The 19,418-nt window shown below is 43.3% G+C and overlaps 1 pseudogene; it reads left to right on the forward strand.

Moving 5' to 3' along the window:
- Nucleotides 1-7,137: 7,137 nt before the first annotated feature.
- Nucleotides 7,138-9,545, forward strand: LOC129406984 (uncharacterized; annotated as a pseudogene).
- The last annotated feature ends 9,873 nt before the right edge of the window (nt 9,546-19,418 follow it).

Below are 19,418 nucleotides of genomic sequence, written 5' to 3' on the forward strand. Positions count from 1 at the left end.
TATTGTAAACAGTGCTGCAATGAACATAGAAATGCAAATGTCATTTCTACTATACCTTTTTGCCTCTCCGGGATATATTCTCAGGAGTGGTATTGCTGGGTCAAATGGGAGCTCAATTTCTAATTTTTTGAGAATCGTCTATATTGTTTTCCAAAAGGGCTGAACAAGTCGGCATTCCCACCAGCAGTGAAGAAGAGTCCCTTTTTCCCCACATCCACGCCAACACCGGTCACTTTTTTTTTTTTTTGGATGTGGGCCAGTCTCTGTGGTGTGAGATGGTATCTCATTGTTGTTTTGATCTGCATCTCCCTGATGATTAGTGATGTCAAGAATTTTCTCATGTGCCTCTCAGCCATTCGGATTTCTTCTTTGGGGAAGTTTCTCAAAACAAACAGATTTGAGGAAAAAGTTTTAAGCAAACTTTATAAGTATTTCTGGACTCTTGTTAAATTATAGCATACACACTCTTTTATCAAGACCCTGATTACCATTTTCGTTTTGTAACTTTTGGGTCATGCTCAGCTGTGTTCAGGGTTTAATCCCATCTCTGTGCTCGAAATTACTTTTGGTAGTGCTCAGGGGACCATATTCAGTGCCAAAATTGAGCCAGGTTCCGTGGCATGCAAAGCAAGTGCCTTACCCCCTGTACTATCACTGCACCCAAACACAGTCTTTATAGTGCCTGGCTAGGTCACAGAATCACAGACAAATGCCACCAATGCCACATGGTCTCTCTCTATAACAGAATTTTTTGGTAGAGTTTACACAATTCCCCAAACTTTCATTACCCTTAGAAAACTACCTTTACTTGTTTCCTCCATAATTTGATCAAAGTCCCTTGGGCGTGCCTGAGGCAATAGACTAGATGTGACACTTAAGAAGAAAGGACTCTGCTCCCTTCGTGTACAGCCTATTCATCAACTGGACTACGGGGAGAACGAGTTTCTCTAAGGAGAATACATGAAGCCGTCTTGTGCACAGAAAGAATACTAAGTGGATTCACTTAAAGTTGAGGTCTTCTACCAAGCAAGAGTGAGCTGTCTTCAGGAATCTCCACCTGCCAGAAGCATTGGCATCTGCTGGCAGCCTCCCTGCTCCTGTGCAGGCAGATTCCATTTCACTGAATCAGCTCTCAACGAAGCCAGGAAGAAAAGAAATGTACTTCAAGGGTCATCCAGATTATTCTCTTGAAAGATTGCCTCAGGAAATGTTTTGAATGCTAAAACTGAAGTGTTGGGCCCCCAAAGAAATCATACAGAGACTTAAAGCTCCTGTCTTGTAAACATATAATCAGGAGTCCAAAGCCCTATCATCACCACATGTGCTGAAAACAGTCCTGACAGCTCTGCTGTTGAAAACTGGCGACACTGACACTTCCAATCCCAGCACCACAAATGATTTCAGAACACAGTACAGCCAGGTCTGTGTCAAAACACATGAATATGTGACCCCCACCCCACCCCCCAACCAGTACCACAGCTAACAATCTGAGAGTGTTAATGGCCAAGGCACCATCCCTAGAGAGCTGTGAGTCCCACAGTGCTCCCTGGCAAGCACTTTACCCACAGTGTTCGGTAGCACCACACCATATATGGTGCCAAGTCCAAGTTAATCTCATGCAAGGCCAGTGCCCTACCTGCTATACTGCCTTCTCTCTGCCCCACCTCTACTAGTCTTTTAATATAGGGGTCACACCAAGTGGGTCTTAGGGATACAAGCTCACTCCCAGCAGCGCTGGGACCACTAAGGTTTTACCCAGGGGTGCTGTGGGAAGGGCCATGAAGTACCAGAGAACAAACTCCAACCCATACAAGCAGAACCTTTGTACTGCCACCTAAGCTGTCTTCCCAGCAAGGTTTTGAAGTATTTCGCTAAAATCTTTAATATAATTTTATACAAATGAAACTATTCCCCATTCTAGCATTCAGTTTCTATTTAGTTGTTGGTATAAAGAATTCATTTTCGGGGGCTGGAGTGATAGCACAATGGGTAGGGCGTTTGCCTTGCACGCAGCCGACCCGGGTTCAAATCCCAGCATCCCATATGGTCCCCTGAGCACGGCCAGGGGTGATTCCTGAGTGCAGAGCCAGGAGTAACCCCTGTGCATCGCCAGGTGTGACCCAAAAAAAAAACAAAAAAAAAAAAGAATTCATTCTCTGGGTTGGAGTATAGCTGTTAGGATATTTGCCTTGCATGTGGCCGACCTGGGTTTGAGCACCGCCAGGAGTAATTTCTGAGTGCAGAGCCAGGAGTAACCTTTGTGCATCACCAGGTGTGACCCCAAAAAAAAGAAATTCTTTTTCTGGGGCTGGAGAGATAAAACAACAACAAGTAGATTGTTTGCCTTGCACACATCCTACCGGAGTTCAATTCCGGCAACACAAGCTCCACCAAGAATGATCCCTGATTGGAGGTGGTACTGGCCCCACCCTCCACCGAGACTTAAGCGCAGCGGCCACACATGTACAGCCTTTCCGAGGCTGCACGAGCATGATCCCAGAGGACAGCTAAACTACTCTGGGCAACAGCAGCTTCTTGCAAAAATGTCTCTAGACTGTGAATTGAGCCACTGCCCCATGTTGCACCAGGAGGGGAAGGATTTTTCTCTCTCGGCTTTTCTATTTTATGAGCACCACAAAAGGAAAATAAAAGCTTGCAGTGATGAAATTTCTGGCAGAAATTTCCATGGACTTAGTTACTAAAATACAGAAATCCAAAACTGGCCATGGCCACACAACCTCATATCTCTCAATTGTCAGCAATTGGAAAACATTATCAAATGGTTCCTTTTCAACAGGTCTGACTTTGGGGGGGAAACTCCAAACAATAATAGTGAGTTTTTTGTTGAAATATTGAATGTAATCAAAGTAAAGTGAAATCTATCAGCTACACAGGCGGGGGTGGGGGTAGGGGTGGGGGAAGTCATACTGGGGCTCCTGGTGGTAAAATATGTGCACTGATGAAGGGATGGGTGTTGAGCATTGTATAACTGAGACTTAAGCCTGAAAGCTCTGTAACTTTCCACATGGTGATTCAATAAAAAATATATATATACATGTAATAATCCCTTTGCAATAGGAATAGTTTCACCTAATGTGTGAGTTGCTTTCATGCAAATGTCTTTTTTTTTTTTTTTTTGCTTTTTGGGTCACACCCGGCGATGCGCAGGGGTTACTCCTGGCTCTGCACTCAGGAATTACTCCTGGCGGTGCTCAGGGGACCATATGGGATGCTGGGGATCGAACCCGGGTCGGCCGCGTGCAAGGCAAATGCCCTACCCGCTGTGCTATCGTTCCAGCCCCGAGAATGTCTTTTTTGTTTAACATTTTGTCTCAAGATTAAATTCTGTTGTAGAAAGAAGAGTTCTTTACTTTCTTGCAATGATAGAGTCATTCAAAACATGAATTACATAGTGATGTTAATGTGGTGGATGCTATAATAAGTTATGGTAGAAAATACAATAAAACCTATGCATGAAACACATTCATGAAACCTATAAATTAAACTTATATTTAATTCGCTTCATTATTGAATTTCAAGCAGGTACTTATTTTAAATTAATGAAATTAAAATAAGTATAATGGCTTTAGAGATTGTTTTTTAGGAGTTAAGAGGGATAGACCCAACTATATTTTATTTATTTTTAATGAATGCATAATATTATACAACAGTATTGAATTCGTTATTTTATAGTTGCAGACTTTGAGTAAAAGTATACATTCCTTTGAATTGCTGAGTCTAGATATACTTGGAATATATTATTCTGAAATAAGTGAAAAGACCTATTTCCTTGTCAAAGTTGAAATTCACAATTGGTGGTTGGTTGACCTAGCCCCATCTATGTGGTTTTCTCTAGGGACTTGTAGATTTTTAAAAATCATTTTGATTTTATAATTTGATAATAAAGTAAACAGGTTTCCCTGTTTCTAAACTACCCCTTTTTAGTGAAATCACATGATTAAAGTCTCACCTTAATTAAAAAAAAAAAAAGAATTATTCCTGATTACAAAGACAGGAGTAAATCCTGAGCACTGGCAAGTGTCATCCAAACAGATGAATTTAAAAAAAAAGAATTAGTTTCCATATTAACTATGTTATAGCTAAGTCACACAATACAGAATTGAAGTGTTCATTATTGCAAAGTGTAGCAGCTGAGAGTACTCAGCTAACTGTTGTGTTGATCTGTTGCAAATACAGTGCTAATGTATAAGAATCACAAATTGCAATACCCAGAGAGACACAGAAAAATGGATGCTCAGTACTCTTGGGAAAGGACATTTCATTATGCAAAAGTCTATTATTGCATTGTAGCAGCTGAGAGGAATGTTCTGTCCATAATTATTTTGTTTACTCCCTTACCTAAGCATTTTGCCACTCAGGGTTCGCTGTCCTCCCAAATAGGATCAGTCTCCAAGCTTGGCAGCAGTACAACCTCCAGACCGGCACAGAATTCTAATTCAGTCTTTGAAAAAAGGTTTTTTAAGGACTTCTGAGGATGCACTTCCCTGGAGCCTGAATAGCATTAGTCACAACAAAAGCACTGTAGGGTTCTGGTCAGGCTTTGCCTGCCCAAGTACCAAATCATTGATCAAGGTGCCCTTCAGTACTTTAAGAAAAGTAGCTATTGTCTCCTGGTGATTTGCCACAAGTGTGTGTGTACCTGTAGGGGTGGAGGTAGGGAGGAGGGGAGTGTAAGATAGAAAAGGGACCAGTATGACAGTCATAGTTGGAAATGATCACTTTGGACAGGAACTGAGTGTTGGAAGGGATACTGATAACCTTTCAGTACCTGTATTGCAAACCATAATGCAGAGAGAGAGAGAGAGAATGTCTTGGGGGGGAAGGAAGGCGGGCATCCGGGAGGAGGGGAAGAGGGCCAGGAGGGAATGTGGAGATATTGATGTTGGGAAATGTACAATACTGAAGGGATGGTGAAGGGATGGATGCTGGAACATAAGATTGAAACCCAATCATAAACAACTTTGTTACTATGTAATTGAATCTTACTGTGATTCTATTAAAATATAAATAAAATTTTAAAAAGAAATATACTCACTGAGAGAAAGAAAGAAAGAGAGAGAGAAAGAAAGAAAGAAAGAAAGAAAGAAAGAAAGAAAGAAAGAAAGAAAGAAAGAAAGAAAGAAAGAAAGAAAGAAAGAAAGAAAGAAAGAGAAAGAAAGGAAGGAAGGAAGGAAGGAAGGAAGGAAGGAAGGAAGGAAGGAAGGAAGGGAAGGAAGGAAGGGAAGGAAGGAAGAAAAGAAAAGGAAAAGAAAAGAAAAGAAAAGAAAAGAAAAGAAAAGAAAAGAAAAGAAAAGAAAAGAAAAGAAAAAGAAAAGAAAAGAAAAGATAATGCTTCCTTTTCAGCAGGTCTGACTTTAGGGGAGAGACTCTCCAAACAATAATAATGAGTTTTGTTGAAATATTATATGCAATCAAAGTGAAAGTAAAGTGAAATTTATTAGTTACACAGGCAGGGGGGCTAAGGTTGGGGGGCTAGGGGCGTGGGGGGGTTAGGGGTGTGGGGTGGAGTTATACTGGGATTCTTGGTGGTGGAATATGTGCACTGGTGAAGGGATGGGTATTCGAGCATTGTATAACTGAGATTTAAACCTGAAAACTTTGTAACTTTCCACATGGTGACTCAATAAAAAATTTAAAAAAAAAGTGAAACATTTAGAACCTGGTTAAAAAAAAAAAAAGAAAAGAAAAGAAAAGAAAAAGGGGCTGGAGCGATAGCATAGCGGGTACGGCATTTGCCTTGCATGCGGCCGACCCGGGTTCATTTCCCAGCAACCCATATGTTGCTGAGCACTGCCAGTAGTAATTCTGAGTACAGAGCCAGGAGTAACCCCTGTGCATCGCTGGGTGTGACCCAAAAAGAAAAAAAAAAAAGTAATGTGGAGTTCATGCCCAATTCAATCAGTTTAATCAATGGCTGAATAAACAGCAAGACTCCTACATCTTAAAAAAAAAAGTATTAAATTTTTTTTACTTCAAATAATTTCTAACGTTCTATATTCTGGTCACTGAACCTTTTTTCCAAATTCACCCTGCTAATGAACCTATTAAAAGTATTAAAATATTTTAATAAGAGAGACAGTATCTAGGCTTCACCGTGGTCTTTCAGAAGTATTGATTTCCTGTAATCTTGCTGGGACCTTTTTCTGCCTTAGAGAGTTTGAATCAGTCCTCTTCTTTTTCAGATTGTACAGATCTCTCTCATTATAAAGATCTTTAATATTTAGATTTATCCACTACCCAGCCACCGCCACGCTCCAGGCTGCTCTCCGGACACTTGGGCCGAACCTCACGCACGAGTGAAGCCCCACAAAACCAGGTAAGCAGAACTTTGTGACCTTGAATCTAGGTTCAACAAGACACGGAAACAAGATCCTCTGTCTGCCTCCTCCAATCTCCGGCATCTGAGTGATGGGTCAAACCCAGATGCCCAACCCTACCCAAGCCAGATAAATACCTCACTGGCCGACCCCCACTACATCCACTACCCAGCCACGCTCCAGGCCCCTCTCTGTACTGCGCGGCCGCTTCTCGAGGCCATAAGACACACCATAAGACACTTAATACCCATTATTCCCGCACCATATTTGATAGGGTTCAAATTTGGTGTGAACCATGGTAATACCTCTAAGGGTGATTGGAGGCCACCCTAAAAGCCTCCGTCCCTGTCGGAGAACCCGGCAAGCTACCTAGAGTATCCTGCCTGCACGGCAGAGCCTAGCAAGCTACCCATCGAGTATTCGATATGCCAACAACAGTAACAACAATTGGCCTCATTCATCTGTCACCGAAAGAGCCCCCAATATGGCAGCATTAAGAAAGATGAGCAATGGGGCTGGAGAGATAGCACAGCGGGTAGGGCGTTTGCCTTGCACGCGGCCGACCCGGGTTCAAATCCCAGCATCCCATATGGTCCCCTGAGCACGGCCAGGGGTAATTCCTGAGTGCAGAGCCAGGAGTAACCCCTGTGCATCGCCAGGTGTGACCCAAAAAGCAAAAAAAATAAATAAATAAAGTCGTCAATAATAAAAAAAAAAAAAGAAAGAAAGAAAGATGAGCAAGGAGAGACTGAAAAACTCTCGGGGACGAACTAGACTACCAAAATGAAGAAAGACTAAAATGATTGTCTGTACTTTCAACGCACGGACACTTGCATCAGAAGCATCCATCAAGGACCTGATGGTGCAAGCACAAAAGATCAAGTATGACATCATTGGTCTGACCAAAACGAGGAGACATCAATCACATCACTCCATTTTCAACACTGGAGAAGAATTGCTCCTTGGAACATGCGACAACAGAGGCGTTGATGGCGTTGGTGTCCTTGTCAACACGAACTTGGCCATGAGCATAAATACATTCGAATGCCTAACAACCCAAATTGGATGATTACGCTTGAATAGATGTGGCTCACTGCCTGCAGTTTCTATCTTCATTGTCTATGCACCAACTTCCAACTACGATGAAGAAGAAATTGAGAGGTTCTACATGGAACTGGAGAAATTCTATAAAGAAGACCACACCTTCTACAAGATCATTGTTGGTGATTTTAATGCCAGGATAGGTCCGAGAAGGTCACCCGAAGAACTCCACATTGGGACACATGGCCTAGAATGGAATGATCAGGGTGAGAGACTGTCTGAATTCATCATGTCGACCAAGACCATCCATGGTAATTCACAGTTCCAGAAGGCCGAATCTAAACGCTGGACATGGGAGTCTCCTGGTGGACAGTTTCACAATGAAATTGACCACATCATATTCAATTGAAGGTTTTGCCTGACCGATGTTGCTGCTGTCCCAAAATTCCAAATGGGATCGGACCACCATCTCTTACGTGCAAAATTCTACTTCACAGAGCGGGGAGAAAAGTCTGCAAAATTTAAGTCTAAGAAGGCAACTCCCAGAATGACCACCAACTGGGAGCTCTTTGGCACTACTGCAGCAACGTAGGAAGATGCCATCCTTGACAACATCGACGAGGGATATGATCGACTGGTTCAGCACCTCCATGTCTGTGTGAAGAATGCCGAGAGTGAGAAAGCCACAAACAGACGCCTGTCTTCGGCAACTCTTGAGTTCATTCGTCAATGTGGTTTGGCTCGAGCTCAGGCAACCACAAGCTAATGTCCAAGCTCACAAAGCTGTGCAGAGATGCGATAGAGGAAGACCTCAAAGAGAGAAGAGCAGCAGTGTTGGCCAGTGCAGCAGAAGCCAGGAAAAGTATTCGCAACACCCGCCTGTCCTTTACCAACTACAAGACCAAGATGACTGCCCTCCCACATCCTGATGGATCTATCACATCCTTTAGAAAGGCAATGGAGAGGATTATTCACAACTTCCACTCAGATCTCTTTGACAGCCATGTCCACCTGCCCACATACCGAATTCCGCAGGATGGATATGTTGTTCCCAACATTCTCCCTTCTGAAATTTGACACGCCATTTCATTGGTAAAGATGCGTACAGCAGCTGGTCCAGACAAGGTCAGACCCGAACACCTGAAGAATCTGCCGCCAGTACTCATCAATACACTGGCTCGACTCTTCACATGCTACCTGTCTGAATGCAAGGTTCTGTCTCAGTGGAAAACTAGTAGGACCGTTCTGTTGTACAAGAAGGGAGACATCCACGACATTGGCAACTATCACCCAATCTGCCTGTTGTCTGTCGTCTACAAGTTGTTCACTCATGTCATCTATAATAGGCAGAACACTAGACGAAGGACAACCATGCGAGCAAGCTGAGTTCCGAAGGGGATTCAGCACAATAGACCATATCCACACAGTGACCAAACTCATTGAAGTTTCGCGAGAGTTCAAGATGCCGCTCTGTCTAACGTTCATCGACTTAAAGAAGGCCTTCTATTCTGTTGAGACTGAGGCGGTCATCGAAGCCCTGGCCAAACAGGGCATTCAAACTCAGTATATCAAAATCCTCCTTGAACTATATTGTGGATTCACCACCAGGATCTCACCTTCTATAAGGAAGTGATCATTGATGTAAAGAGAGGGGTGTGGCAGGGTGATACCATTTCACCGAAACTCTTCAGTGCCGCCCTCGAGAACATCATGCAACGACTAGAATGGGAAGGAATGGGAGTGAAGATAGACGGTCGGCAATTACACCACCTCCGCTTCACTGATGACATCGTTCTCATAACACCAAACATTAACCAAGTGACACAAATGCTGGCCAACTTCGACCATGAGTGTGGAAAGGTTGGATTGCAGCTGAATCTCAACAAGAGGATATTCATGAAAAACGAACTGGTCCCTGAAGCTCCATTTGCTCTCAATGGAATGAACATCTCTGAATGCAGCAGCTATGTGTACCTGGGTCAAGAAATCAACATGAGGAACGACTTGGTGCCAGCACTGCGCAGGAGGAAGAGAGCAATGTGGAATGCATTCAAGAGTGTCAAAGAGAACAAAGAACCTCCGACTCCAGGCACATCTTTTCGATTCCACCGTTCTTCCTGCACTAACATATGCCTCAGAGACCTGGGCCCTACACAAACAGGATGAGAATGCTATTAGGGTATCGCAAAGAGGAATCGAAAGAGCTATGCTGGGAATATCATGTCTCACTCAAGTGAGAGAAGGAATCCGGAGTTCTGACCTCCGTCAACGGTCAAAGATCAGGGATGCTGTCTTGTTTGCCAAGGCATCAAAAATCAGATGGGCCGGTCATGTAATGCGATTCAAAGACGACTAGAGCTGTTACCTACTGGATTCCACGGGACATCAGAAGATCTCGTGGCCGCCCACCAACTAGATGGTCAGATTTCTTCATCAAATCCCTGAATGAACGATTTGAGGCTCTTCCTGTTCCTGGAGCAAGCAGAATATCATTGGGCTGCACTAGCTCTCAACAGGGACAAATGGAGACTTACTGGAGCCCGCTCGAGCAAATCGAAGATCAACGGGACTACAAGTGATACAAGTAATTACAATGTGAAGACTCAGGGTCCATTTCTCAGTAAAAAATTAAAGAAGTTTCACCAAGATTCTTTTGAATCTTTGACAATATAAGTAAAAATATAAGTATGCTGATATAGTAGTAATTATTGCTATAGCTGCAAATGCTAGTATCTATACATTGTTTAACTTATTGTATGGAAAAGTTCACTTCTACATATTTGATTTAGTTAAGGATTGGACCAACTTTTTCTAATTAGGACTATTATTATGTGATTAGTTTAATCATTAATATTTATTACTTTAATTAGAAGTGGACTGGAGCGATAGCACAGTGGGCTGACCCAGGTTCGATTCCTCCGTCCTTCTCGGAGAGCCCAGCAAACTACCGAGAGTATCCCGCCCGAACGGCAAAGCCTGGCAAGCTACCTGTGGCATATTCCATAATGCCAAAAATAGTAACAAGTCTCACAATGGAAATGTTACTGATGCCCGCTCGAGCAAATCCATGAACAATGGAACGACAGTGCTATAGTGCAGTGCAACTAGAAGTACTTAAAAAAGCTAAATGGTAATCTAATCTGGGTGAGAAGATAATTTTTTTGAATGTTGCTTATTTTCTATCTGTATTCCTAGGGAATATTTTACCTTTGAAAATGAAATATTTCCTTTTAATTAAAAAAAGAAAAAAACAGGGGGCTAGAGTGATAGCACAGCGGGTAGGGTGTTTGCCTTGCATGCAGCCAACCCAGGTTCGATTCGCAGCATACCATATGGTCCCCTGAGCACCACCAGGGGTGATTCCTGAGTACAGAGCCAGGAGTAACCCCTGTGCATTGCCAGGTGTGACCCAAAAAGAAAAAAACAAAAGTCAATGGAAGTCAATGGAAGAAAAGAGCAAAGAACTGGTCCAAAGGAAACTTGCTATTGGTAGGCGGCAGGTGGTGGGAAATAGGTCAAGGAAGGACTCACTAGAACAATGATAACTGATGAAGGGAAGCCCTTGCTTGGGATGGGAGATGTGTGCTGAAAATAAACTATAGACCGAACACAATGGCCACTTTCTACCTGTATTGCAAACCACAACACCCAAAAGGAGAGAGTAAAAGGGAATGTGCCTGCCACAGAGGCGAGACGGAAGTGGGGAGGGGAGATACTGGGATTATTGGTGGTGAATGGGCACTGGTGGAGGGATGGGTGCTAGATCATTGTATGACTGAAACATAAGCATGAAAGTTTGTAAGTCTGTAACTGTACCTCCTGATGATTCATTAATTTAAAAAAATTTTAAAATAATAATAAAGGGAAGCCCTCACTCTGGACCAGCCCTAGGTGCTGAAAGGAGGTAAAGTGACATGCATGATACCCTACCGGGGAGCTGGAGTGAGAGCACAGCGGATAGGGCATTTGCCTGCATACAACTGACCCGGGTTTGATTCCCAGCATCCCATATGGTCCTCCAAGCACCACCAGGAGTAATTCCTGAGTGCATGAGCCAGGAGTAACTCCTGTGCATCGCTAGGCATGACGCTAAATAAATAAATAATTTTTTTTAAAGATACCCTACCAGTAACAGGAGGGTAAACTTCAGTACCTAAAGACGGGGAAAGGAGAGGGACTGGAATAATAGTACAGCAGGTAGGGCTTTTGCTGTGCATGTGGCTGAACGGGGTTCAATCCCTGGTATCCCATATGGTTCCCCGAGCACTGCCAGGAGTAATTGCTGAGTGCAAAGTCAGAAGTAACCCCTGAGCATCACCAGGTGTGACCCAAAAACAAAAAATAAAATGAAATAAAAATTAAAGGGGAAAAAAAAGATGGTACCAGAGCAATAGTACAACTGATAACATACTTGCCTTGCACACAGCTGACCTGGGTTAGATCCTCGGCATCTTATCTGGTTCCCTTGAGCGCTGAGAAGTGATTCCTGAGCATAGAATCAGGAGAACCCCTGAGTATGGCCAGGTGTGGTCCATAAGCCATAACACACACACACACACACACACACACACACACACACACACACACATGCCTACCATAAAGGCAAGCTGGGGGAAGGGAGGAGTATTAGGAAAGAAGGGATTGGTGTTGAAGTATTGTATGCCTGAAATTCAATCACAGATAACTTTGTAATTCTGTAATTTATGGTGATTCAATTTAAAAATTAAAATTACAAAGAAGAAACTATCTTCAGAACAAAAAGGACATCTAGGAACTGGAGAGATAGCACAGTGGATAAGGCACTTAACATAGACAAGGTCGATCAAGGTTTGATCTCCAGTATCCTATATGGTCCCCTGTGTACCTCCAAAAGTGATTCCTGAGTATAGAGTCAGGAGTAACCCGGAGCATCACACTGGTTGTGGTGCAATCAAAATAGACATCCTACTGAATAGGAAAAGATATTATTATAAGTTATACATTTGACATATTCAAAATATGTCAGCAACTCAATAATAACAATAAATAGTTCACGATGTAGCTCAACAGTGGAGCACTTGCCTTATATGTGTGAAGGTCTGGGTTTTATCCATGGCCCAGCAGCAGGCAGGGGCATTCGAGGGGGTCCAGGGAGGAAAGGACAACAGAAGTGAATAAACTTCTCTATTCTGGAGGAGATATACAAGTAGCCAATTGGCAAACAAAAAGATTTCCTTTGGAGTCAGAGCAATAGTATAGCAGGCTGAGCGCTTGCCTTGCACACAGCCGACTGGGGTTTGATTCGTTATCCCCAGTCTGCCAGGAGTGTTCCCTGAGCACAGAGGCAGGAGTAAAACACCTGAGAATCACCAGGTGTGACAACGCCCCCCTGTCCCCCCTAAACAAAGAGCAAAACACTAGTGTTGGTGGGATATGGATAGAAAAGAACCCTTATTCACTATTGGTGGGAATGCCAACTGATTCAACATCTTTAGAAAACAATATGAACACTTTTCAAAGAATTGAAACCTGAGCTTCCATATGACCCAGCAATTTCCACTTCTTGGAATCTACCCTAGGGCTCAAAACCCCTGTTTCAAAAAGACATTTACACTCCTATGTTCGTTGTAGCACAATTCACAATACTCAAGATCTGAAAACATCCCAAGTGTCCAAGATCAGATAAAGGAAGAAAGAAACTATGGCACATCTACACAATGGAATATTAGTCAGCTGAAAGTAAAGACAAAATTCTGCCATTTGTTGCTACCTGGATGGAAGTGGAGGGTATCATGCTGAGTTTAACAGGTAGAAGGAGAGGGACAGACACAGAGTGATCCTCTCACATGTATGGTATGAAGAAACTTACTAAGGCAGTAACAAATGGCCAAAGAGAACGGGTCTACAGAACTGGGCTTACAATGGTGCAAAGACAGGGGTGAATGCAGGACGCTGAGATAGTGGTGGAGGAAAACAGACACTAATAGAACACTGACCGCTAGAAACCCTGTCATTTGCAGCATTATAAATCATCACTGTACACTGTATCACTGTCATCCTGCTGCTCATTGATTTGTTCAAGCTGGCATCAGTAACATCTCCATTGTGAGACTTGTTGTTACTGGTTTTGGCATACTGAATACACCATGGGTAACTTGCCAGGCTCTGCCATGTGGGCAAGATACTTGGTAGCTTACCGGACTCTCTGAGAGGGGCAGAGGAATCAAACCTGGGTTGGCCACGCGCAAGACAAATGCCCTACCCACTGTGCTATCGCTCCAGCCCATTATAACTCATAATGTCTCTAATTTTAAATTTTTTTCCTTTTTTTGTGTTTGGGCTACACTGCATAGTTCTCAGGGCTTACTTCTTGCTCTGCACTCAGGAATCACTCGTGGTAGTGCTTGGGGGACCATTAGGAATACCAGGAATCGAACCAGGGTCAAGCACTTGCAAGGCAAGCACCACTGTACTGTCTTTTGAGCCTTTTACAAAAATATTTTTTAAAAGAAGTGACTGTTGGAGGGGGCCGTAGCACTAGCACAGGGGGTAGTGCATTTGCCCTGCATGCAGCCAACCTGGGTCCGATTCCCAGCATTCCATGAGTGCAGAGCCAGGAGTACCCCCTGTGCATCACCAGGTGTGACCCAAAAATAAAAAAAAAAAGTGACTGTTGGAGAGGCTGTGGAAAAGAGTTAGGCCCTTGTACACTATCATGAGTGGTATAAATTTATGTGGCCAATATGAAAAAATTTGCTTTTTTTTAAAGAAAGGGAAAAAAAAGAAATTCCATACATCTTGGACTGAACCCATATTTGACCCCTGGCATCACCCCTGTGGTCTTCCAATACTCTCCAGGAGTGATCCCTGAGCACAAAGCCAGGGGTGAGCCCTGGGCATCATCAGAGGTGGTCTGAAAGCAAAACAAAACAAAATATTAAAAGAAGAAAGAGTTGCTAATTGTTACAAAACTGTATTTCTTCTTTTTGGAGGGTGGAATGGGATCTAACCAAGGTCCTCTGGGATCTAACCAAGGTCAACCACATGCAAAGCAAGCCTTAACCCAAGTACTATCTCTCTGGTCCCTCAAACTGCATTTCTTTTCATCTGGAATTCCTAAAACATCTTGTTATTCTAACACTATAGACAAATGTGGTTCTTTTTTTTTCTTTTTGGGTCACACCCGGCGATGCACAGGGGTTACTCCTGGTTCTGCACTCAGGAATCACTCCTGGCCATGCTCAGGGGACCATATGGGATGCTGGGATTTGAACCTGGGTTGGCTGCATGCAAGACAAATGCCCTACCTACTGTGCTATCACTCCAGCCCCACAAATGTGGTTCTTAAAGAACTTTATTAGAAGACACAAGATATGGTACATGGATTAAGGCATTTAACCTTACATGTGGCCAACCCCAGCTCAAGAACAGATTCTTTTCTAGTTACATGAATTTATATCAATCAAAGATATTTTTCATCTGCTTCAACATTTAAATTTTGATATTGTTTGGCGGGAGCACATGCTTTGCTCACAGGAGGCCTGGTTAGATCCCAGACAATGCATTTGGTCTCTCACTGCCACCATAAAGCAGAGATTGTATGGCTGGTATTGCCCAAAATGCAATCAAAAATAATAATAAACTGGTACGTAATGGAAAATGTAAGCAGGCACATTAAAAATATGAAACTGAAGGAGATTATTTGTTGTGAAAGAAAACAACAGTAAAGGAAATTTTCTGTCTGGGCTAGCCACTGTTACTAAGCTCTCAAGTTTAGAACACAGTCCTGTTTTTCCAGCATGTTCATGCTGCCACCTGGTGGAACTGAATATCTAAACTAGCCCCAGTCACACAGGACTGATTTAGGACTGATTTTCTTATCTAGTCTCCCCTCAAATTTGCCCTCTTCTGGTGAGAAAGAGAATGCAAAAATGAATTTCTGGATAAGGTTTGAAACCCCACATTGATCACCGTATTAAGATCTACTAATGGAGGGATGCGGGGCTTGGGTGTAGGGGCTGGGAAGCTGGGGGAAAGTCTGACCAGAGGTGACATAGGGATAAGGTCATGAGTGGTACTGGTGGTGTGCAGTCATCTTTTATATCAATACTATAAAATTAAAAAGGAAAGGAAGGAAGGAAGAAAGAAAGAAAGAAAGAAAGAAAGGAAGGAAGGAAGGAAGGAAGGAAGGAAGGAAGGAAGGAAGGAAGGAAGAAAGAAAGAAAGAAAGAAAGAAAGAAAGAAAGAAAGAAAGAAAGAAAGAAAGAAAGAAAGAAAGAAAGAAAGAAAGAAAGAAAGAAAGAAAGAGTGAATATCCGGGCCAGAGCAATAGTATAGCAGATAGGGTGCTTGCCTCACACGTGGCCAACCTGGGTGTGATCCCCCAAGCACCACCAGAAATAAATTCTGAGTGCAAACCCAGGAATAAATCCTGAGCATCACTGAGTTTGCCCTCCCCACCTCCAAATGTTCCAAACAGCCAAGCAATGACTAAAGAAGAGACAGAGGTAGAATTTCAGACACACCCCATTTGTTCCATCAACTAAATATGTAATGAGCTTGTATTATGGAAAACACTGTTCCACCCCTAGGAATATAGAAGAGAATAAGACTCACACTTAGATTTTTCTCTACAGATTTATTCTTTTTTGTGTATTTTTTATTTCTATTTTGTTTTCATTCCAGTTTTTATTATTATCTTCCTTCAACTAACTGTGGTTTTGATTGTTGTTTTTTTCTTCCATTTGCTGTAGCTATAAAGTTGACTTACGGGGCCGGAGCGATAGCACAGCGGGTAGGGCGTTTGCTTTGCACGCGGCCGACCTGGGTTCGATCCCCAGCATCCCATATGGTCCTCCAAGCACTGCCAGGAGTAATTCCTGAGTGCAAAGCCAGGAATAACCCCTGAGCATTGCTGGGTGTGACCCAAAAAGCAAAAAAAAAAAAAAAAGTTGACTTGCTTGTGATTTTTCTTGTGCTTCTGTTTTTATTTTCATTATCTCCGGGTATTAAGTCTCTGCATTCATTTCCTCATTGACCCAGTGGTTTCTGAGAAGTGTATGTTTAGTCTCTACATGTTTGAAGTTTTCCAATTTTCTTTTCTGTTTTTTTTTTTGTTTTTGCTTTATGGGTCACACCTGGTGATACACAAGGGTTATTCCTGGCTCTGCACTCAGGAATTACTCCTGGCTGTGCTCAGGGGACCATATCGGATGCTGGGAATCGAACCCGGGTCAGCTGCATGCAAGGCAAACGCTCTACCCACTGTGCTATCTCTCCAGCCCCTCCACTTTTCTTTTTGTGCTCAAATCCTAATTTTGTATCATTGTGATCAGAAAAAAATATGTGGTATGATTTCCATCTTTGAAAGTTTTGGGATACTTGTGTTGTGTCCCAGCATATGACCTATCTTAGAACATTTCCATGAGCACTTAGAAAAAAATTAAGTTTGGGGGCAGGGAAGATAGCTTCAGGGGAAGTGCATGTGCTTTGCATTTGCCCCCAAATAATGAGAGGAGCACCACACACACACACACACACACACACACACACACACACACACACACTCAGTAAATTCTGTTGTTTCAGAGTTCTACAAATATTTCATAAATTTTTCATAAACAAGTTAGGCTGATCTGTTCTAGTTCAAGAATTAAGACTGTTGGGGGCTGGAGCGATAGCATAGCAAGTAGGATGTTTGCCTTGCACGTAACTGACCCAAGTTCAATTCCCAGCATCCCATACGGTCTCCCAAGCACCGTCAGGAGTAATTCCTGAGTGCATGAGCCAGGAGTAACCCCTGTGCATTGCTGGGTGTGACCAAAAAAAAAAAATTAAGACTATTGTTTCCTTATTAACTCTCAGTTTACTCCATCTGCCCATAGTTGGGTGTGGGCCCTCATGGGCCAGGGAGATAGTTCCTAGGGCTAGAGCACATATTCTGCATGCCAGAGCCCTGGATTTAATCCCTGGCATGTTGTGGTCCTCCAAGCACTACCCAGAACATCCTCCAAATTATTGTTGGATATGGAGCAATAGCACAGCGGGTATGGCATTTGCTTTGCATGCTACCGACCCGGGTTTGATTCCTCTGCCCCTCTCAGAGAGCCTGACAAGCTACCCAGAGTATCTTGCCCTCACGGCAGAGCCTGTCAAGCTACCCTTGGCGTATTCGATATGCCAAAAACAGTAACAACAAGTCTCACAATGGAGACCTTACTGGTGCCCGCTTGAGCAAATCGATGAGCAACGGGATGACAGCGATACAGTGATGGTCTAAAATAAACCCAAAATTCCATTATTGTGGTACTGGGAGACAGCTTGAAGAACTAGAGTGCATACCTGTTGCACAAGATCCTGAGTAGGCTCTGGACAGTGGAAGACCCCTGAGTACTACAAGGTGGACCCTGAACATCACTGGTGAGGAACCCTCCAAATCAAATATGTCAGTTCACTCAATTCACTCTTTCTTTTTTCTTTTTTTTTGAAGGGTGGGAGTCTTGGGCTACAACCAGCAATGCTCAGGGGTTACTCCTAGCTCTGCACATGAAAATTACTCCTGCCAAAACTCAAGAGATCTTATGGGATGCCAGGGATCGAATTTATGTTGGCCATAGGCAAGGCAAACGGCCTTTCAGCTGTACCCACTTTCCAGTCCCTACCAATTCACTCTATTAATGACTGCCAAATCTATTTTCGCACTTTCGTATTATATACATATATATACATATATATATCTTCTTGCTGCATTAAGCCCTTAATCATTGCATAATTTCTGTTCTTTCTTATTTTTTTTTATGGAATCACACCCAGCAATGCTCAGGGGTTATACTGGCTCTGCTCTCAGTAAACACTCCTGACTGTACTGGGGGACCATATGGGATGCCAGAGATGGAACTCAGGTCAGCCTCACCCAAGGCTAACACCCTACTCGCTGTGCTATCGTTCTGGCCCTCTTATGATTGATCCTTTTGAGCTGGAAATCTATTTACCTGACATAAATACAGATGTACCTGAATTTTTGTGTATTTTCTGGGTTTGTTGGTTTGGAGGCCTTCTTCAATGGTACTCTAGGCCTCTTTCCAGCCCCATACAGTGGGGGAATTGAAGCCAAGACTTCTGTGTGTAGAACAAGTACTCAGCCCTTGGAGCATCTCCCCGGCCTTGTCTTTCGGGTATATATATGTCTAGGATTGTTTTCCAAACATGAATTTTGAGACTGCATTTATCTTGAAAGTTGAGATGTGTTTCCCGTTAGGCAACAAAAAAGTTGGATTTGGAGATTTATGTTTATGTTTTGTTGTTGTTGTTGTTGTTGTTTTGAGCCACACCCAACATTGCTCAGGGATCACTTCTGTCTAAGCCCAGAGGACCCTATAGGGTGCCAGGGGTCAAGCCAGGGTCAGCCACATGCATGGTAAGTGCCCTACCTGCTATATATCACTTCAGTCTCAACATTATTAAGGGTTTTTTGGAGTGTTATTTCTTGCAAGTGAGGACATGTTCTCATTAAAGGAGAATGATAGTATCATATTCAGAGATGAATGGGACTAGGCAGGCAGGGGAAAAGTACCGTTCACTCTTATTTCACTCTTTTTTTTTTGCTTTTCGGGTCACAAGTTTTTCAAACTTCAAGTTATGTAACAATGAAGAGTCGGGGGTGGGAGCTAAGCATATTAACATTCAGCGTACTTGTCTCTGGGAGCAGGAAGTAAAGGCAGGAAAGAGCGAAGCAACGAACTGTGATTTTCCATTACCAGCCTCGGCACTCAATGCTCCTCTGGCGTTACAAAGGAACGTACGCGGGAGCGTGCTAACAACGTTCCAGAATAAAAGCTATTAATTACACACACGCTCCCAGTCCTTCCAGTTCCAAAAGAAGCCACTGGGGAAAATATGTAAAGGGCCCCAGGTCCTCCAATGCTCCTCGGGCGACCGAAGCTCCGCCGAGGGCTCCAGGTAAGGAAGGAGCAGTGAGTTTGGCGGGGAGCATCGGGACCGCGTCCAGACGCGCAGACGCCCGGAGCACCCGCACCCCAGCCCCGGAGGCCGACCAGGGCG

The sequence above is a fragment of the Sorex araneus genome, chromosome 1 (assembly GCF_027595985.1).
Source record: "Sorex araneus isolate mSorAra2 chromosome 1, mSorAra2.pri, whole genome shotgun sequence".
Classification (NCBI taxonomy): domain Eukaryota; kingdom Metazoa; phylum Chordata; class Mammalia; order Eulipotyphla; family Soricidae; genus Sorex; species Sorex araneus.